General features: G+C 40.6%; 1 pseudogene; it reads left to right on the top strand.

Moving 5' to 3' along the window:
* Positions 1-5,501: 5,501 nt before the first annotated feature.
* On the top strand, positions 5,502-7,658 carry LOC137728697 (cytochrome P450 94A1-like; annotated as a pseudogene).
* The last annotated feature ends 265 nt before the right edge of the window (positions 7,659-7,923 follow it).

The raw sequence follows: 7,923 nt of genomic DNA, 5'->3' as shown, positions 1-7,923 counted from the left end.
CAGCTCGTAACCCAAATGATTAAGGAAATTAATTGTTCGAAACCAACAAAATCCCATCGTACCGCCGAAAAAGAAACTTTGTTTCTTAACAATAACATGTATGTTTTACCAACATTATGACCTTTCTCGATTGCCACAACTCCATACTAGGCTCGGCAACTTTGCCAGAAGGTTGAGAAGAATTTGGAAAGGGGTAGAGAGAAATTAGGGTCGAGTGTAAGATAGGCTGAGGCCGAGAAAAACTAGACTGAGGTCGAGAAGAATTTTCCTTGGCAGCTCGGCCTGCCTATGTATATATATACTGATCCAAGGCCGAAGCTTATTAAATATCCTGACTCTTGGATTTGACAACCCACCTTCCACTATAAAACCTTATGGCCAACTCTTATATATATATATATATATATATTTTTTTTTTTTTTTTTTTTTTTTTTTTTTTTTGATAGCCCTCCAATCCCCCACTTTCCTTTTCTTTTGGTCAAAGGAAAATGGGAAAACCACTTTATTAACAAAGTATGCAACCATCAATCCCCTTGTCCCTTTCATGCACATGCATACGTGCATGCATTCTATTTATTAAGATTTAATGGGTACCATTTGTCTTCAGCAGCCCATCTGTGATGGTAGAAAAGTTGTATCTGTGGAAAAGTTGCCGCATCGACTTGATGACCAAAGCTATGATCAAAGAAGCAATAATATTGGTAGCTTGGCCTTTCAGGTCAAGAAAATTCATTTGGGCCGAGGTCGAGGAAAGTTATGGCCGAGTACAAGAACTGCTAACTTGGTAATCATGACTAGTTGAAAAATTGGGAGGCCGAGTAATGACCGAGGATTTTATCCTTAGTTGTTGCACTCGGCTGTTTCTAGACAAATCGCTTAGCAGGAAATCCCACACATTTTTGGCCCTCCTACTGCCTACAGACCACCAAATTCAATTTACGCAGACTTAGACCAAAGCTCATGTATGCCAGATTTACGCCGACTTCGACCAAAGCTCATGTATGCTAGATTTTTATTTGCATGGCACCATTGAAAGCACAATGCACACAACAAATAGCAGTGTCACACCCCTATTTTCTTGGCATCGGCCTGAACGGCTGAATGGTTAAGAAAATAATTTATTCACCCTTCCTTTTTTTTTTTTTTTTTTTTAGCAAAAGAAAACAAAAGTGGCTAAACTATAAAGTGGAGGAGGCAAACGATGTTTTATTGCAAGTCGAGATCTTTTAACATCAAAATTCTCAAATTGATTTCGCTTTAAGCCGAATAAAGAATTTTCTCCAAATATTTTTGACTTGGTGAAATATTTTTCATTTTCGGCCGCCGAAAGTGTCGGACAATTATTATGCCCCCCAGGCATAATTGCTTCATTAATTTCGGCTTTTAACTCGAACAACTTAGCCGAATTGGATTTTTCCATATCAACTTTATCGCCAATAATCATATCTATTGGCGAAGTTTTTTCGGCGAGACCTATGTCTTCAATGACCATATCAATTGATGTGGTTTTTTCATCTGAAGCCATGTATCGGTCTTGTTCATCATTGGAACATTCCTTTGATGAATCATTGATTTTTGGCGCAGAAACTTGAAATTTTTCTTCTAGGCCTACCACGCTTTCAGTCTCGATCGAGACAACAAGTGGCCTAGGTGTTTCTTCGACCGTCTTGGCAGTTTCCTGAAACAGACTTTTGATTGTGGCCGGTGCAAAAAATTGCTTCTCGGCCTTAGGACTTAACCATTTTTCAAATGGAATTGATCTGTAATCAGAAACGTAAGGAAAATGTTCTTCATCTCACCAGGCATTAAATCGAGCCCTGTCTTCGTTTACTCATTGCTCTTGTAGGGTAACAAGAGCTTTTATTCTCAACATGTAGGCGAATGATTTTTGCCTAGCTTTCACACCACGAAGAACTTTCACCGCTTCCCACGATTTTTTATCCTCCTCAAGGCGTTTTCTATTCTCCTCATTGGTTCTTTTCAATTGCACAAGCAGCTCGTGCAATCGGCTAAATGGAGCCGAATTGACATCTTGATATATCATATGAACTTCGTAGTTTTAGCACTTGGTCCTACTGGGCGTGCCAAAATGTTGACCTTAAAAATTACAAAGCCTACGTGGCATGCAGGCCGAGTAACTAATGAGCTAACTATGTCATTCGATTGAATGCAAAGCATGCCAACTCATCAGCCGAGCTCGACCGAGGAGTAAAATTTGTTAATGTTGCGTTGAGCACTTTGCTGACTTCTCGATCTTGCGATTGTGGCCGAGGAAAGAACAAGTCTAAGCCTTCAAGTTCTCAAGACTGAAGACAAGGCTGTTAGTTTTACGAATTTCAATATTTCGGCTTTCAGTTCCGAATGCAGTAACCTGTAACACCTCACTTCGCCAAGATGGCTAATGAGATGACATCTGCCAATAAGGATTTGGGAACCCTTCTTGACGCAGTGCTGTTTAACCAAACTGAAAGTGCTCCTCGATCGGCTTATTCTAAGGAAACAATGTTGTTTATCCAAACTGAAGATGTTCGCCGGTTGCCTTCACAGTGCTGTTTATCCAAACTGAAGGTATGTTGGTGGAAAAAGAAAATAAAAAAAAATCTCAAGATGTTTGAGAGGTTTGCGCAGGGCAGTTGTGTGTTGAATTGGAGGTCGCTTTTCCGTTGCCATTGCACCTATATTTATAGGACCGACATAGTTGCTTGGCACGGCTAGATAATCGTGTAGAGTTCCTTTGCAACTCAAACTCTGTCAAACTGGTTTCTAATCATCTTGGCTATCAAATATCTTTAAGATACGATAAAGGCTATCTCCTAATTTCCCTTGGAAAAATAAATATATATTTCCGCATACGTGACCTTACCAAATGAAAGCATCCTATTCCAACTAAAACTTCTCTTTCTCCACCATGTTAGTCCAGGTGCAACCGTGCATGCATACTAAATTGCATTTTATTTGCAACACAACCTGATCACTTTAAGAGACCATTCTCTATCAAAACCCATATGACAAACTCTCAGGGTCCTTTATGATTATCCATGACTTTTCAACAAAAACAACACCTAGGTTTGTCACATCACCAAGCCTATCACCCTACCGCATTAAGTCACACATACATTCATCCATTTGTAGTTGTATGCATGCATAATCCCATCCTTCCTTGCTTCATTGTCGTGTGTATCCCAATATCCCATATGTTGAAATCAATGGGTATTTAGACAAATATTAGATTTAAATAATTAATATATTATTAAGAGATATCATGATTAAAATCACAACATAATTTCCTAATAATAATTGAAAATTATTTCAACCACTTTGTCATTCAATGGTCTCGATTACTCGGGCCGATAGTATAAAATCGAGTCCAAACAAGAGGTCTTCAGTATATTTTTATTTTTTAATTTTTTGAAAGCAAAGATATATTTCAAAAGCCAAAGAGATAATAGCAAGTAAGTTGGCCAAGAAAGAAACCAACCACTTAAGGATTACAATCTTTAAATAAAACATCAAGTAAAATGTTTGGAGGCTCTTCAAACCAAGAGACCTCAATGGAGCTGGTAAGAGAGTAGTGAGCAAGACTAGGGGTGGGTTCAAAAAACCGAAAACCAAAGCGAACCGAGGCCGAAAAAACCGAACCGAAAAAAAAACCGAACCGAAACTACAAAACCGAACCGAACCGAATTTGGTTGGTTCGGTTTCGGTTTTTGAGGTTTGGAAACCGAACCGAATTGAACTGAACCGAAAAAAAAAATCATATATAAATACTAAAAACTACATGTTGCCGTCAAGGTTTGAACCCTTTCCCTACGGGTTGGGGTTGGTTGTTGCAAGCCAACTTGACTGTAGGCTTTATGTTGTTATAATTGTACCAGTAATTTATTTATAGGTTTCTTATGTTTAATGCTTTATAAAATTTCTTAACTTTACAAACCTTAGCTGTCTCATTCCCATTTCATTTCAGATCTCAAACACCTCTCTGTTCCGTCCGCTGCTTCCTCTTTGCCTTTGCTTCCTCTCTTTCTCTCTCTCTCCCTCCCTCTCCCTCTCCTTCCTCTCTTCCTCCAAATCATTCTCTCTCCAATCTTCTCCTATCCTCCTTGCGGATTCCTTCTTCCAAACCATGATTTTCCCTCGCCCTTTTCGAGATCCGACAAAAAGAGGAATTGAAAGAGCTTGTGACGATCATGGCTATATCGCTGCAACAAAGTTGTGGTTTTATTTATTTGCCAGTTCATAGGTTTTTAATTGTATGGTTACCCATTTGAAATTTATGTAATTTAAGGTGAAAAAGTTTGTATTTTTCTCTAAATATGTTTTGGAATTTTCTAGATCTATTGTGGACTTGACTATGAATTTGAATGTGGGCACTGGGCATGCGCTATTGAAGTCTGATTATGGTATTTAGAAGAACCCAATTGCTTCTTTTTTTTTTCGATTTGCATCGATCAGTTAATTTGTTGAGTTATTTCATGATTTTGTAAATTTTAAAGTTTTTGAATTTTGAATCCTGGCGATGTACATTTCCTTGAAGAATATATGTTTATGTATTTGCTTAACTTTTGAAAATTTGAATTCGTTCTGCTTGATCACAAGTAGTTGAATTACTTGAATATATGCAGGATTTTGAGGCTCTCAATTCTCTGATATATGAGAACTGGGAGGTTGATAGGTAGGTTCCTTCCATTTACATCATTTAAAAATAAAAATAAAAAACCGAAAAAAAACCGAAACCGAACCGGAAAAAACCGAAACCGAAAAAAAATTGAAAAAAAAAATGAACCGAACCGAAATTTCGGTTTGGTTTCGGTTTTGGCAAAAAACCGAACCGTTTGGAACCGAACCCACCCCTAAGCAAGACGATGGGCAGCTTCGCTCAAGCAATAAACCGTGAAATACATTTTTCCTTAATTATTGGCTTATTTTTAGCTATGCCTTCTTGAACTCGATTTTAATCTCACTTTGCTCTATGAAACTCAAAATTCGCTCTACATTGCCTTGGATCTTTTAATTTTTTATGTGGGTTTGATTTAGGTGAGCCAGACTAATCAATTTCTTTTTTTTATTTTTTTCATCTCTTCAATTTTTTTTAAACTTAATATTCTCTAATTGTTAAACATTAATGCATAATGGAGATTTATATTCAAATTTATTGCACATGTGGTATAGTCATATTAGGTTGGTCTCATATATATTTTAGGAGGTGACCTATAATTTTTAGGGAGAAGAGAGAGTCAACAAATCAAAGTAGAACGAATTTTGAGTCTCAGAGAGTAAAATTATGACTTTTAAGTTACAAAAAACAAAGTAAAATTAAAATGAAATTTCAAAAAGCATAGCTAAAAATAAGCGTTAATTATTCTCCTTGTGCAAATTAGTCTTCAATCTTCAAAGCATTGGGCCCTTTTTTTTGGGATCGTTAGGGGTTAATTATCAGGATACTTCCACTGGCAGTATATTCTAAGTACGGTAAAAACTGTTCATACAAGGCCATATTTTTTTGTAAATTTCCAGTGAAAAGTGATTAGTGTGATAATTTGCTTAAACAAAACAAACTCAGACGTTATAAATTAACCCCCAAATCTTGCCGCCAAATCATCCGCAAATCAGCAGCGCTACAACAACCACTACAAATTGTCCGACACCTTTAAGCCCTTCCATTTTTCTACGTTGTATCGGCCAGCCATGTTTCTTGAGCTCTTAACCTTCGCCTTCCTCCTCCTTCCCATCCTTTTCTTCCTCTTCAGGTTTTCATCGGACCCGAACCCCAAAACAAGCAAGCTCCCCAAATCATACCCAATAATCGGCACATTCCTATCTCTCTACAAGAACCACCGCCGCAGGCTGCCGTGGTTCACCGACCTCCTCCGCAGCTCCCCATCAAACACCTTCACTCTCCACCACTCTCTCGGTCGCCGCTTCGTCGTCACCACCAATCCCACCGTTGTCCAGCACATCCTGAAGACCAACCTCCCCAACTACCAAAAAGGCGAGAAAATCGGCACCACACTCGCCGACTCCTCGGCGACGGCATTCAACGTGGATGGAGATAACTGGAAGTTCCAGCGCCAAGTCTCCAGCCACGAATTCAACATCAAGTCTCTGCGTAAATTTGTCGAATAGGTGGTCGACACAGAGCTCTCGGACCACTTTATTCCAATTCTCTCCGCCTCCGCCGCCAGCAGTTTAGTCCTGGACTTCCAAGACATTCTTCAGCGCTTCGGTTTCGACAACATCTGTCGAATTGCTTTCGGGTGCGACCCGGATTACCTCCTACCCTCTCTGCCCGAAGACAAATTCGCAGTGGCTTTCGACGACGCCGTGCAAATCAGCGGCGACAGGTTCAGATTGCCGCACCCAGTATGGAAACTCAAAAGGGCTCTCGGAATCGGGTCCGAAAGGCGCCTCCGTGCCGTCGTATCGGAAGTCGGCGAGTTCGCGAAAACCATTGTCAGATGAAAGAAGCGGGATCTGAGCGAGGCGAAGGCGTTGGAATCTGTAGATCTGCTCTCCCGGTTCTTGAGCTCTGGCCACACCGACGAAAAGTTCGTCACTGACATCGTCATCAGCTTTATCCTCGCAGGCCGGGACACCACGTCGGCGGCTCTAACTTGGTTCTTCTGGCTTCTCTCGCAGAACCCACGTGTGGAAATGTTAGAACCTAGAACCTAGCAATGAATCACAGTAAAGCCAAGTTCGAAAGCTTGCATGAAAAACCAGGGAGAATTCTTATTATCTTTGAAAACATCAACACCGGCTATTAAATAGCCTTACAACTGATCAGAAAGTAAATGTGACTGCCCACGATTTTACAGGACCTACAATCGTGGTAAAACTACTTTGAAAACAAACATGCAGCGTGTCCCTTAAGACTAGGGCTTTATTAGACTCCTACGTGGTTAGAAACCCTAACAACTAGGAACCCTAGCAACAAGACTTATCTGCTAACGGCTAGGATCCCAACAACTTTAACAGGAAAACGAGATCTTTAAGGAGATCAACGAAGCGGTGTCGTCTGAGTCGGCAGCGGGAGGAGGTTACGACGAGGTGAAGGAGATGGTGTACACCCACGCGGCGCTGTGCGAAAGCATGAGGCTGTACCCGCCGGTTCCCACTGACAGCAAACAAGTGGCAAATGACGACGTTTTGCCGGACGGCACGAAGGTGAAGAAGGGGATGACTGTGACGTACCACGTGTACGCGATGGGGAGCATGGAGGAGATCTGGGGGGCGGACTGGGCGGAGTACAGGCCGGAGAGGTGGCTGGAGAGAGAGGAGAGGGGGGGCCCACAAGTGGAAGTTTGTTGGGAGGGACACGTATAGCTATCCGGTTTTTCAAGCGGGGCCCAGGATCTGTTTGGGAAAGGAGATGGCATTTTTGCAGATGAAGAGGGTGGTGAGCGCGGTTTTGAAGTGGTTTAAGGTGGTACCGCGGGAGAGGGAGGGCGGGGCACAGCCGGAGCTGTTGCCCTACCTCACCGCGAAGATGAAAGGCGGACTTCCGGTAACCGTTTTGGAGAGGGCTTAAGTATGTATGTGTCAATGTGTGTGTATTGTAACGAGTACATACCGTGTGTGTATTGTAATGAGTACGTACGTAATTTAAGTCGAAGCCTGTTGTAAGTATTCATGCAACAAATAGAGGAGGAATTTTTCACTTTGCCGGAACATAGAATGAAACACTACATATTATTATATAATTGGTGTAAACTTTTTTGTTGAAATATTCTTTCAATTGTATAATGATATGTGATGTTTCATCCCGTGTTTCGAGCACATTGAAAAATCTTTTGAAATAGAGATGAGTGTATATAAAGAGAAAAGAGTGTGTTGAAATTATTTCTTTTAAATTTCACTTTTATTAGAGGTCTTCAGTGTGTGTGTGTGTGTATTTTTTTAAGCAACAATATATTTCAAAAGCCA

The sequence above is a fragment of the Pyrus communis genome, chromosome 3 (assembly GCF_963583255.1).
Source record: "Pyrus communis chromosome 3, drPyrComm1.1, whole genome shotgun sequence".
In the NCBI taxonomy this organism is placed as follows: domain Eukaryota; kingdom Viridiplantae; phylum Streptophyta; class Magnoliopsida; order Rosales; family Rosaceae; genus Pyrus; species Pyrus communis.
Note: the sequence above shows the minus strand (reverse complement) of the source record. Positions and strands in the feature narration are given on the sequence as shown.